The sequence below is a fragment of the Struthio camelus genome, chromosome 5, assembly GCF_040807025.1.
Source record: "Struthio camelus isolate bStrCam1 chromosome 5, bStrCam1.hap1, whole genome shotgun sequence".
Lineage (NCBI taxonomy): Eukaryota > Metazoa > Chordata > Aves > Struthioniformes > Struthionidae > Struthio > Struthio camelus.
Window position 1 is genome coordinate 59737715 of NC_090946.1, and position 14666 is coordinate 59752380.

Below are 14666 nucleotides of genomic sequence, written 5' to 3' on the forward strand. Positions count from 1 at the left end.
TCTCAGTGCTCAGGTGTCCACTGCTGCTAACGCTTTGAGCGGTGGCTGGAGACTGCCAGCCTGCACAGGGGGGACCCTTCCCAACTCCTCAGCATGCTGTAAGCTCTTACATGGGCAAGTATTTGAGGGGTCTTGATCTGTCGCTGTCCTGACAATGCCTTTCTTGCAGCTGCAAAGAAACTTCAGTCGCAGAACTGCCACTCAGAGCCATGGTCTCCTGCATGAAGTGAATGGCAAAGGCAGTGGGGGTGCTCGCTACAGAGGAGCCTGAAAGTGTCAGCTCTGGCGGCAGGGCCTCCACAGCAGGGGACTCGGCCCTGTGCAATGACGTGTGCAGAAGTGCGCCGCTGAGCTGCCTGGGCAATTCCTTGATGCTCTGCTCTTAGATCATCCTTGCCCTGCAGCTAAAACAGCACAAGTATCCTGAGGCCCTGGGTGAGAGACCTGACCTGATCAGCTGCTCCTCTGAGTTTCGTTCCAGTCTCTGAAAGCTCCTCTGTGAGAAGCTGAGATGTTCATGGCTCACCACCTCTGCAGCCCAGCGTGAGCCAGGCTTTGCCTCTGGCCCCACTTGCTCCTTTTTAGGCTGTATGGGCGCATGGGATCTCCCTTTACTTCTGCAGAACGCCATGGTGGTATCTTAGCATTAGTTTAATTTATTGGGCTGTCCAGTCCTCCTTTGTTCTTTGCCCTGGCCTAAATTTTTTCTACCTTTTCCCATCTCTAATTGTCTGGTGCTGTAAATTCGACGTAACCAGCAAAGAGCTCCCTCTCTTTACAGCAACTACTAGGGAAACTTCATGGCATAATTACCCCTTTCGCGGTCAATGCCCTCCTTGCCCCCCAGCATTATCTCTGTACCATTTGCACCCAGCTGGTGCTCCTGCCCAGGGTGCGAGAGAGTGATGGGACATGTTGGGGAGAGGCACTTAAAAAACTGAAGTTTGTATTTTGAAACCTGATGCTCAGAGCAAAGTTGCAGAATGTGGAAGGAAAAAAAAACCCAACAAAACCCCTCAACTCATTGCATGAGTTCCTATGAAGTAAAACTAGCCAGATGTGTTAAAATAGCAAGGTACGTTCTTTGCCTTTTCTGTCCTGGATCTTTAATTGTATGAACTATGTAATTATCTGAATTTACAGTGGTATCTGGAGGATTTTATGCCCAGCGTGGAAGAACCTGCTCATTAAAAAAATCCCATGTGTGGCTCAGGACAGACTTTCTCTTAGTCGCTTAGCCATCAGACCCTGTTGTTTGGCTTGCTCAGCTGGGCCAGCGCTGTGAGTTTATGAAGGACACAGTGCTGGTGTGGTGACAGCTTGAAATGGGTGCTGGCTTGGTAATGACTAGGTGTTCAGTTGACACTGATGGCAGCAAATGTTGATAGTATGTGCTGGGCAGCCAGACTGACATGCTGGCGACCTGAATGTGACCTCTGAGAGATGTGTGCTCAAGAATGGTGGAATGAAAGGGTTGTTTTAACGCGTGAATTTCCCTGGTTGAGGTATCGAGTAGTTCCTCTCTGATCACAGCATCTGGTACTGTAGGGATTATAGATGATTCTTGGGATTGTCAGGATTTTGCAGTATTGCACCTCCTTCTTGGGAATTGTTTGGGCTGTTAGGAAAACTCTGCCAGCTGTTTTGGGTTATTGCCATTGCCCGAGTTCAGCAATACAGACCTACCCAAGGCATGTAAAGCAGTAGAAATCGCACTTTGGTGAAATTGATTCCAGCCCATAGAGCCGCCGTGCTGCATGTAAGCAGGCTGCATCAGGCCAGTGGCTAAGCAGCCTGGTACAGGCAGCGCTGTGAGATCAGTCATGGAAGCGAGCTGCGTTGGCCATTCTAGGTTGTTCCTACTGTTGTACCTGCTGCAAGTCCTTTATTGGGCAGGGGTGAACTACTCGCTTCAGGTATGAAATATAATTAGAGATTAGGGTTGTACAGAGGGAAGACTGGCCACAAAATCCAGCATGCAGTCGTGACCTCTCTCCCTGAAATATTCAACCTCTGAGCCTGTGAAGAGGTTTGTGAAAAGCACTGTGAGGTACTCTAGAACATCCTCTGTGAAGCCTTACATAGCCTCAACCCCAAACTCATTTCTGTGATTAGCCAGGGGGTAATCGCCGTGAAGGTGAGAAGCCCTCTATTATTAGCATGATTGGATCTTTTGGTTTTAGTTCAAGGAAATCTTTTCCTCTAGTTCTTTGTTGCACTCAAGTGAGGCAGATTCAAGGTAGGAAGGGGAGAGGGATCAGGAGAGTCCGTGTTTTCCTGTCTTGTGACACTCCTGAATTCTGGGATTTAGGCCCAGGCGGCTGGGTGCCTGGTTCCACAAGAGTTTCTGCCCTTAGCGTTGCAGAGCAGTAACATTGCCACTTAGCATCACTCAGTATTAAACAATTTTCCTTGCCACACTCTTAAACAATTCAATATCATTCAGTGTCTCCATTTGAAGAAAGAGATTGTAAAGTGATTTAACCATGGCCATACATCAGGTTTGTGGTAGACTTAAGATGAGACATGACAGACATCATCTAAAAACTCAGATGACTGAGATTTGAATTCATGAGTCAGGCCTACAGATCTCTGCTCTCACTGTCAGATTTGTCTGTCTTCAGCAGTTGCATAGCAGGTTGCAAATGCCTTGCCCAGTTTCTCTTTGAGCATTTAAATCGGTCATGGCTAAATTTTATTCCAAAGAACTAGAAGCTCTGAGGACTCTAAGAGCAATGCCTTTTGCAATTTGCAAATATATTTGCTTTATTTACTGTAAACAACTATTTTTTTTAAATCAATTTTATTCCATGCCTCCCCCCCTCCCACCCGCTTCCATGATATGAATATAGAGATCTCATCTTGTTGGAATTCACCAGTACTGAAATAATGGATACCGAGAATATTTTATTTTCTAGGTCTTTGGATTCAGTTCAGCCCCTGCTGTGCTATTAATATAGCTCTTTTTGCCAGCTCTAAAAATCAAAACAAATGCATATGAAACCATGTAAGATTTTTTTTTCCTTTTCCCTCTGTAAGGGAGATTGAAATACCTGCAGCAAAACAGAATGAGACCTGGAGAGTCTGAGTTTGAATTAAACCCCAAAGTCGCTGGCTGCTTTAATCTCCTTGTTGTGTAAAATGCAGTTTAAACGAAGAGAACAGTTATCCCTTGTGTTGTGGTGATAGTTCTGGACCTGATCTGACCCTGGAACTGCGGACAGATGTGGGAGTGAACAGTGTTAACTGACAAGTCAACTTGAAAACAAATCTTCTGTTTAAGATTTGGGGGAGTTGAAGGACATAAGTGGAGGGGTGAAATAGTTCAGCTGTCCGCAGACTGTAATGAAAATTGCTTATGCATATTAAAATAATATTCTGAAGTCTGCTAACTGAAATAGTGGCATCATTTTGCATTTTTTCTGGAGGGCAGCTCTCCATGTTTCCTTTTGGTTGGTACTGGCTGGTATCTGAAGATCTCATGCTGGGTGTCAGGGTGCTGTGTGGGCTGGTGGCTCCCTGGGGCCAGGAGATGGGGGGCTCCCTGGGGTGGCAGGGCAGGGCCTCGCAGCCAGGGCATGTCCCACTGCCCCGTAAGGGCGCAGGGCAGCCCCAGCGCAGTGGGTTAGTGCACTGAGGGCCCTAACGCAATGTCCTGGTTAGGAATTCTGTTCTTGCCAACACAGATGTCCTTCGCTGTGTCTCCTGGATGTTTTTCTCCTCAGTAAAAAAGTTGGTGGTATCAAAAATAGGTCCTAAGGGCCAGTATCACAAGGGCCACTATCTTTACAATGACTGAGATTTGGAAAAAAGCTTTCTCTGACCACAAGCCCTCACAGCACTGAGCCATGAGCAAGTTCTAGTAGCCAGCCTGTGCTGTGGAGCCTACATGAAGAAACGCTTCACACTCCAGTCACTGCGGTGCTCTCTGGCCCATCCTCTGACTGTTTTGCACCCAGGGTGCAAAAGCATATTTTCAAACTTGCAACCAAACAATGGGTTCCTTGCACAGTGTACAGTGCTAGAATATACTGCAACCCTTCCTAGGTCTCCCTGTCCCTGGCTCGGTCGTGTCTTGCCCTTTCTTGCAGGCTGTATTCCAGCAGGGTTCTAAATTTTGTCTTTGACTTTTGCTGTCACTTAGAGGTTTGCATGAGTTCCCTTTCAAGGCAGCTGAGGCTTTTCAGAGGTCACAGGTAGAGGGGACACTGGAAACAGCTGCTTTTTTCTGTGGAATAAGTTCCCTTGACTGTGACAGACTCCTCAATAGTAAAGGAAAAGGATCTTGTAGCAGTCTAAGAGGGGGGTGGAGAACTGGTTAATCTTTTTTCTTTATCACTCTGCCTGTTAAACATAATTATTCTTGCTCTTACGGAGCCTCTAAACAGTCACAATTAGGAATTATGCTAATAAGATCTGTGTCGTGAAAGCTCATTTCATTGCTTATGCCTCCTCACAACTGCATTTTAGTACTCTGTAGAACATAATATCCCTTCTTTGGACATTTTAGAACAGTGAGGAGGGAGGCTTTGGTGATGAAGGCACGTGCTCTGGACGACCCTGCCGCCTTCTCCCAGCTGTGCTGTAGAATGACTAGATGCTTTTTGAATAGACAAGGCAAGAGAAGTGCTCAGCACTAAAGGTCTTGAGGTATAGAAATCTGTTCCTGGAAAGTGGAGACTAAGGCCAAGTATCACAAACTAGTTGTGATCCTGGGTTCAGACTTCTCTGGCCCTTGGACCTGCATGCTGACAAACGGAGCTGTCCCGGCTTCTGTTGATACCTGGAGTACTTGGCACACTCAAAGTCAGATCCTGTTTTGTTATGCAGAAAAACTGATATTTAAAGAGTAATGCACACCATTCTCCCATCAGCATTTGCAATCAGATTTAGGATTACTGTAACCAGAAGCACAAGTCCACTGATGCTAGAGTTAAAGGGGTACCTCTGTGAGGTGCTAATAAGAACCGCATATATGAGGATGACAATATGGATAGAGGGAGGTGGATCCTCTGCTATGAACCAGTGTGATATGAACAGGCAAATTAAGGAATGCCATTTTGCAAAGGTATTTATTGGAAGTATGACATCTCTCTTTGTTCTCCTGGATATTTGGATATGGCTTTTATCATTTTGAACAAATGAAGATACCCCTACATGCTTTCAAATATGAATTTCTGGGACTTAACTTCTTTAGGCGTCAGTATCCTTTTGGGTAAAACAGGAAAATTCATATTAATGCATTTGAGCCTGGTTCTGCTGCCTAATAACGCTGTATTCTGAGAGTTGTGGGGGAAGCACTAGACATACACAGGGTAAAGTATTGTAGTGTTTTAAAGATAGTCAGCATCCTTGCATACTGGTATCTCAGCTGTAAGTGTCCTCTTAATGAATTCCTACCTTTTAGTTGACCAGTGCCACCAGTGAAATACCAGCAGATTTGATGACCTATGGAGACGTGGACTTGATCCTTCACCTGTGTTGCCTTGTTCCCTATGTGTGCAAATCATTAAATGGAACCAAGCATGCCATTGGCTGGGCTCAAGATAGCAGGCCCTAGAAAGGAAGATGATGGCTACTGTAGATTTCAAGAAGAGAGGGTAGAAAAAGTAAAGGTGCAAAGAAATCAAAAGGTAGATCTTTTTCTTTCCCTAAAACTAAAGCACTATTTTTTTCTGCTAGAAAGCTTTCCATGGAGCATCCCTAGGGTGTTACAAATCAATACTTTTGTTTAAAAACTGTTTCTGAATAAATATTATCTGTTGGCAGCATCCACCAATGCTGATGGGGTTGCTCGGTATGGGGAATGTTGTTACAGGAATTCATTGCACATTCCCTTGCTTTTCTGAATGTGCTCCTCAGCTTGAATGGGATAGTTCAACAGGTCCTGGAACAATCTTATTTTCATGCTATTTGCACCATATGAACTAAGTCCAACTACAGACGGCACGGTCCTAGAAGCTCCTTGAAACAACCACAAAGTTGCTTGCAAGAGCGTTGCAGCATAATTTGCCTCTGGCTTTCCCAGTTGTCTCAAAGACTTCTCTGTGTATATTATTGCCATAATCTTTTGCTGACCAGAGATTACATTAAACACAATTAAAACACAATCTCTTTTTTTAATCTTATGGTAAATTTCTCTCTTTATATCTGGTTCCCTGACTCACTGAACCCAAAACTAGTGTCCTTGGCCTAACAGACTAAAATGTGTATTAGCGTTCAAATTTTCAATCACCTACATCAGCTGTTTGTTACTGCTACTGTTTGCAAAATCCTCTTGGACTCCGAAGAAGAGTTTGAGCAGACACTCTGAACTTAGGCATCCCCCAGAGAAAAAGCAAGATACTGCAAAGCAGAAGGCAGTCTGTCCAATATGCTGCCTAAGATAGCTGCACATTCAAAAGCAAAAGGTCATGAGAGGGGAGCGAAGCTAAAGGAAGGATTAGCATATAAGCAACCCAGGCGGAATTTGTTTCAGCCTAGCACAGTCCGAAATTTTGGAGAAACTGCTAGTCAACAAGATAAGAAAAGATGCATTAAAAACTATGCTGGAGATATACCACAGAGATGGGGAAGTGTAATAGGTATCAGTTATGGGAAAGACCTACAGCATTGTGTCAATGAAACCTCACTAAAGGAGTTCCTTTAGGGTGTATTTTCTAAAGTTTTGTCAAGTTTCAGAAAGCCCAGAGTGAAAAAGTTACTCTACACCTGAAAGCATCAGAGTAAAAAGATCTAATGAGAAAACATGAAAGTATGGCTAGATTCCTACTAGGAGATGAGGACTTGAATATAAAGAAACAGTTTGACCTTTTATTTTTACTGTGTCTTTTAACATGGAACATGGGAAGGTTAGGTAGGACTTCAGAGCAGTGACTTTTAAACAAAGTGAAAAAGGTCTGCTGCGTAGTGAGGAGCTGGAATTGTCTATGCTAGCAGGTCACTGGAAAAGAACATAATGGGCCATTTTAAGGGACTGCACTTTTTACAATCATTAATATTTGATGCAGTACAAATTAAGACACTGTTGTGGTTAGTTAACCTCTCTGTTTCAAGTCACATACTGCTTCAGGTCAGGAGAGTTTGGATTTTTTTTTTTGTCCTCTGTATTGCACTGTTTCAAAGATGGGCATTGGCTTTGTTTCTGAAGCAACAGATAGAGTTGACCAGTAGACCCAATAAGATGGATGATGAGGCAGTAGAATAGGCAAATCTGGTTAATGCTGTTAGATTTTTGGTGTAGAAGAATATGAGGGAAATGACAAACTGCAGTGAGAAACCCTGTCTTTTGGCAGTATTTGTGGATCTTTTGGCCCTATGTCAACAGCTTTCTGAGAAGTATTGGCAACTGGGTAAATTGGCAGATGTCCTTAAGACCACTTTCATACCTTAACCTTCCTCCCAGTCTTTGTCCAATTTCAGCAAGTGGCTCTAAAGCAACAGTGTTAGTCAGAGATCAAATAGAGGGGTCTTCTAGATGCAAGGTCTAGGGTTGCCACCATCAGAAAAATGGTAAAGGAGGAGCCCAGAGCCTCTTTGCTCTCAAGAGGCATTGTATCAAAAAGTCAGAGTAGGAAACTCGATGACCGTCATTTGATTTCAGTTCACGATGTAGCAATCTACCATTCTCTTCCTCTTTCTGTTTAAGTGTATAAACTGCAAGATGTAGTTAGTTGCAGTTTGTGAAGTGCTTTGAGATCTCTGCATGAAAGTTACCAGAAAACCCAGTGTATAAGTGCTGCTGCTATTATGACATGACACAGTATGCCAACTGTTTCTGCTCAGGGCGGATGGAGAACATACACATACTGGAGATAAGAATTCATGGAGCCGTTTGCCACGTGGAAGAAGCGAAGTGAGCATCTGTATGTTTGCAGTCTCTCTTTCTGCTCATTGCAGTATTGAACAGTTCCTTCACAAATGCATGAATTTAGTTCTTTGGAAAGTGACTGAGACAGAGGTTGGTCTGGAAATAGGCAGGAGACCTAGTACAACGTAAACCCTGGTGGGGATACTGCTGATGGTGATATCTGACAGAGCAGTGTGTAGCATTTAAAAAATAATACAGGGAGGGAGCCAGGATTGCTTCGTATAACGTCTGATTCTGGGGATGCATTTTGAAAAATGGGGCAGGTGGCCAGGATTCCTGACTTCTGTTCTTGTAGCGAAACATCTTTATATTACAAGCAGAAAAACAGTGAATAAAGATTTCTAGGTCTCAGAACCTGTGTGGGCAACAGCTTGCTGTGTAGTCCTTTGTGGGAGGGAGGAACAGGCCCCTTCTCATTGTGCCTCAGCTTCCCTATTAGTATTTTAGAGCTACTGCTTCTCAACCTGCCACAGGGTCTTGGAGAAGATTTGTTCATCATTGCTTCCACTAGCCTTAGAGATGCTGTTGCAGAAGAAATAGAGAGAAAGAGGATTGCCGTTATAATTATGGGAAAGAAGGCATAGAGAAATAAGAAGGGCGGAGGGATGACGGGGCAATCACTAGAACCTGTGAAAGTCACAGCACTGCACACATGCTGGCCAGCGGCCCCTCTGCATCTTAATAGGGTGTTTGAAACAGCTGTTTTTGTTGGTGTTTGCATGGATGTGATGGACCTGTCCTATACTGCCCTCCCCTTGCTTGCATTCCTCTGCTGCTCCTGTCCTTCGCTCCCCTCCACTCTGCAGCACTTACCCCCTCCCCCTCCCAGACACACACCCCTCTTTGCTTGCCAGCCAGGTTCATCGAAAAACAACTAGGTCGCCATGGTAACGGGGAGACAGCTGAAAAATGGCAGCTAAATACAGCTGCCCCTCATTTAATATCGACTCTGGCACTGACAGAACAGATAATGGGCAATAACACACCATTATGCTGTGGGGAAATGAAATGCTTCAGCAGACGCCTGTCATGCTGCAGGGATTTATTTGTTACTGTATCAGCAGAGATTTTTCTCTTCTTCTGTCTATCACTTTCTGTTGTTCTCTCTTTCCTCCTTTCCTTTTTCTGTATCTGTTTCTGCACTCATCCTTCTTCCTTCACTTTCTGCTGTTTTTCTTTTCTTTCTTCCTTGTTTTTCTTCATCTGCACCTCTTTTCTCTCTCACTTCCTCTAACACATTCTTTAACTCTTCTACTACCCTGCTTTTCTTCTTCCTTATACCAGAGTGCTCTGTGTCTGAAGTCCAAGAGCTTCTCTGTGAAGCTCCAAGCTTTTGTTCCTTTCAGGCTTCCCATTTTCTTTCAACCTGGTATCTATTTCTCACTTCTCTCTCTGTGCACATGTCAATACCAGTCCACTAGGGATGAACTTTGCTTGATAATTTTTCAGCCAACATATTTTTGCAGATTGTGTTTTAATTTGTCAAGTGCAACAGAATATAATGGAAGTTTATAATCTAACTGTACAGAACAGCACTAAGCAAAGGGATGTTCTCCTTGGTTCTTCTGGTTCGAGAGCTTGTGAGCATTATTTGGAGCTGGCCACAGAGTGCATGGAGTTAGGATAGTTTGCATCTAGTCTGTGAATCATGCTGGTTCCTAACTAGTTCCTAACACTGTCGCTCTTTCATGTCTCAATTATCCAGGGCCAGCTTTATTTTGTGTTTGCTGTGGAGTTAGTTTTTCTGAATGTCCTCCTTCTGTGAATCTGAAATGTTACAGAATCAGATGCATTGTGGCAAATCATCCTCTCTTAGGTCTCCTAAGAGGAGGACTGTCCCCCTGGAGGTATGAACTATCTCTGTTGACTGCTGGGTGGGCTGCAGCTGCTTTGGACTAAGCTGTGAACTTTTAGGTGTCTACGCTTTAGATGGAATGAATACATTTAGATGGAACAGCCTGTGAAACTCACTGTTTTCACTCAAAGGCTACTCTGACATCAACAAAGCGTTCTCAGCCTGTGGATGCATTTATACAAACAAAAATATGCTCTTTTCAGTACAGCTTATTTCCACAGCTCTATGCAAAGGAACATGATATCCTCACAGATGTGCAATCATGTGGGCGTAGCTGCATCTATGTAAGTGACCTTGCTGGTCTGTCTGTGTCCAGACACACATCTGATGGGTAGAGTAGGGGAGCTACAGCATCTTCTTCTCTCACAAAACGTACACCATCTGTGCAGCATGCAGTCCTAACCACAGGATGTGGTAGAGGTCTGGCAGCTGCCCAGTCCCTACTTGCTGCAGTTCACATTGTAGCTATGGCAGGGATCACATCGCTTCACTCTTGCCTGACGCTGTTGTCCTGGAGAACGTGTGTGATGCAGAACCTACTCAACGCCTTGTTATGCTGGAAGGGGTTTATTGATACCGGCATGCAAATGGCTTCTTTGAATACAGATATTGTTTTTGAATTCTCTTGCTAACATAACTTATGTCTGGTCCCTTATTGAAGGAAATCATACCAGCAAAATTGTATTTTCTGCCAGTATAATGACATCTGTACTCAAGCTTTTGTCATTGTTGAGATGATGATTATAGGAGATGTTTTTTTCATACACCCAATTGATATATATGTGCCACTAAATCTTAAGGTAGGAGCAGGACTAATCTCTCTGATATGCTTATACATAATGTACCATATGGATCTATACAAGGATCATTCTTCTTTCCCCTAAGTGTAAAGGAGTCAGCACAGCAAACCTAGCCAAGCATATTCTTAGGGAATTTTGCAAGGACTAAATACAACACAGTTTTGAGCAGTTCACCAACTCTTGTTATTCAAGCCCTAGTTTCTTTATATCCAACCTTTGATAGAGTGCATTTATACAGTCTTGCAAATCATCTCCATTTTCAGAGCTTGGGTCGTGTCTGATCTATGTTTCCAGGGCTGTGGAACAAGTACCCATTGCTTGTATCTTAGCCATTTCCCAGAAATGTTTTCACCTTTGGGTAAAATCTGTACAATGGCTCTAAAATTCTTGGAGCCAGATGGCCCTTGCTGTGGTTAATGACAAACAAGTGTGGGATGAATCTTTAATACAATAGCAGATAAGACAATAAACACTAGAGGAAGAAAGCAAGATCCTCACAGCTTCTGTCCTTGGATGCCATCATATCTCTGCAAATGAATTTAACTGGAATATTTCTAGAATGTCACATTTCTTATCTCTCTCTTTTTTTTTTTTTAACCGCTTCACTACAAACTTAGAGCATGTTGCTGAGAAGTCTTGTTAAAATTCACACTTTGAACGGGGCAAACTTTGAGACATCACAGCTTGATGTACAGTTGATTAGCAAAATCCCATTCACTCTGACTGATATTTTGGTTATGTTCCAATAGACTTTGGAAATAGCTCTTCGGGAAGCTGCAGTCTTCCCAGTCTTTACCTATTTCTCCCAGTGTCTTTAAAATTGATCTTTGTTATAAGATATTAAAACAGTGAGAAGTGAATTTCCATGGAGTTTAGTGGATTTTCTGCCTTAGGTTTCAATAGAAGCAAGCAGGAGTCTAAAAATCCTTAAATGTTGTCATTCCATCCACCTCTCTTAACCCAGGAGATTTTTAGATATCAAACTTGTTCACAGCTCTCTCCAGAATTGGAACGTGACTGCACTGACCCCCTGTTTCTATTGCATTCCCTGTTAGTTTCTTGAGCCATAGTGGTTATTAATGAACTAAGCAAACATGAGGATGTCTAGGTTTTTCTTTTGTTCTTTTTTTTTTTCCCCTTCTCTCCAAACAAACCTGCACTCATTAAGTGCCATCATATGAGAGGAAATGGCTTGTTAAAAAGAAAAGCCCTGATTTTTTTTCTTTTTGTTTTGAAGAATACCATCAGGAACAGGCTATGATTAATGCACGTAATTGAAACAAATTGCAGATAACTGCAGAAAAGCATCTCCCAGCTGTTGACAGAAGGAAATTGCTGACAGCCTTTTCCCATTCAGCGAAGAAAAGAGAGAGAGAGGGAGAAACCTTGCCCAGCACATGCAAATACATGGCCCCTGCCTGCACATACATGTACAAAAGCACTCACGTAGCAGTGTACATATATGTCATCATGCATTTATCTATTTGCGTGTACAGATACCTCCCATGTATAGGTGCAAACCCAACTATTGCACGTTTGGCTGCATAACTCTAGGTATGTTGGATTCTTGTATCTCATGTATGACTGATTTGCTCCGCATACTGTGTACCCACATGCAGCGTGACAGTCATGTCAGTTTAACGAGAACTGTGCTGGAGATAGTGTGTACTCCACTAGAGAGGTGAGGCTCTAGCCAGGAGTGTTTATGTGTGTGAATTTGTATATTCGCATATGAAATAACAGAGACTCTAAAAGGAGCCCTTCCTGTGGCTGCATCTTTGGGAGGATAAGGCAGGCTCAGTTTTGGCTTTTTAAATGTTTTTCATCATTGTTCCTTTCTTCTGTCCATTTCACCTTTTATGTCTTTCATGCTCCCTATTCACTGTTAACAGCTTAAAGAGAAAATGCTTCAGGTGCAAGGAATGAGTCTGCAGCCAAGAGTGTTGTCTTTGATTAAAACCCCACACAGATGGCTAAAGGATGTACAGCAGAGCCCTGCCTAGTTTAGAAAGTTGCTCTGGAGAGGAAGTGAATATACGTAGTTCATTTGATTGCTGGCTTCTGCAAAGACAGTCAACGAGTGGAGTGGGTTGGATCGATTGTTTTGTGATACAGCTTTGTCACATATGCATCCTTTATAACTGGCCCATCCAGTGATCTTCTCCCACACAGACATATGATTGTTCCAAAGCGGGTGATCCGATGCACTGAGTGGGCCACATGCAATATTAGTAAGCAGAAGGTAAAGTTAGAGAGCACTAGCAGAGCGTTAATAAGATCTAGCAAATAAGTTGGCAAAATCAGCGTTGAAAAGGATGTTCTTGTATTTCCAGAACATACTTTCTTGTGGTCATCTGCTGATTTCACAATCTGAGCTTCTCTTGGCCATAAACTTTAAGGGTATTTTGACTTTTATTTAGAATTAAACAGGGACATCGAGTAAGATGTTCTGAAGTACCTGCCTTTAAAGCTGATTGCCAGATGGTAGCAAAGAATAGTTCTGCCCGTTGTAGTTCTGCCCATTGAAATAAAGCCATGAAGTCTGTTTGTAACCATGTGCATATTTTAAGTGTTATAAAATAACTTGTTTGAATGGGCCCCTAATATATTATTCCTCCTCCATTTGTGCCAGTGTTCACTGTAAACACATTAATATGAAGCAGTTAGCAAACAAACATTCCTTTATCGGCAGCCTATGTTGATCCCAATGGATACTTAACAGCTCAGGAAGGCAGACGCAGCAGCAGGGAAATAACTGATAAACTCAGATGTTACAGGTTATGGATTGTGTTTATTAGTTAGTGATTCACAGAAGATGCAAGCAAGGGGAGTGAAAGGCGGCTGGAGCTTTTGACATTTGAAGTTCAGAATGGGCTGGAATAGGAAACTGTGTTCTTCTTTAGCACTATCCAGGGAGATTGGGAAGAGTCGCAGAACATGTTAGTGAAAAACCCATACGTTGAAAGAATTTAAAATAAATGAGGTTGGTGGTGCTAGAAGGAATGCAGCCGACTCAGGCTATTGCCATATTGACAAATCATTCTGAGGCAAGCTAGACAATGAATTTACCCCTTCCAAGATAAGCACGTGCGTACACGTAAAACCCTGTGGGAATGCAAGTTAACCTAGCACGTTGACGTAGAGGTATGAGCTCTCTTGCATTTATTGAAGGGTAAGGAGATGAGTATGGGCAGTTACCATGAAGTGGCTGATGTGGTGTGTTCCACATCCTTGCTTGCTGTGCAGTAAAATAAGCATACAGGCTCTCAGTAGCAATCGTTCTGACCACTACACTAACTGAGGGCTCTTGCTTACCATGCGAAAGCCAAACCTCCAATTGCTGTAACTTCCTTCTGCCCCTTTAAACTCCCCTTACAGCTAAGACAGATCTTGTACCCAACTGTGTTTTGGTACTCAGTAGTTATGCAAGGTTAATGCAGAGCTATATGCTCAAGACAGTCTGTTATAAAAAGATCTGTATTTATGTATCAGTTGTAGCAATTTTTTTTGCTTATAGAGATGAACATGCCTGCATATGTGCAGTCTGCAGCGCTCATGCTAGCAAGGGCTGCAGCACCTTGAAGGGTAAGCGCAACTGGCTACAGTGCTAGTGTCCTTCACCACAGTCCACCTTCTAGGTTTTTCTGCCTAGCACTTTCCTGACTATCAGAAATCATAGTTGGCTTACAATTGCAATTCTCATCAAAGGTCATTTCATTTTTTGGGACCTGGTAGCCTCAGTTCTGCCAAATAAAGTGAGTTCAGAGCATAGTTATAAAATGCACTGGAATTACCCAGAACTAAGGACATGTTATAAAGTTATGAATGTAAAATCTTACCAGGTCACCCCTTTGGGAAACAGAATCTTAGGAGCCAACAAGCTTCTCGCAGGATACTATGAAATCTTAAGGTCAGCACTGACATTTGGTGATCATCTGTACAATTTGAAACCCTTATTTTTATTAGCATTCCTTGTAGAGACCATTCAAAGGAGATGTGGCTGGTGAAGAAGGAAGCAACTGTGGCTTATGGCTTATGCCTCATGATATGGTCAAACCAAGCAGATGGAAGAAGTTTGAAAACCAGCTAGAAGCCTGTAGCACAAAGAAACAGAAAAGTGAAGTTTCAGAAACGTGTATAA

At 43.0% G+C, this 14666-nt stretch overlaps 1 protein-coding gene across 4 annotated transcripts in view; it reads left to right on the forward strand.

Annotated features, from left to right (window-relative positions):
* NRXN3 (neurexin 3) overlaps positions 1-14666 on the forward strand; it is a 1027384-nt gene that overhangs the window by 233597 nt on the left and 779121 nt on the right. The gene's annotated exons all lie outside the window — the stretch shown is intronic.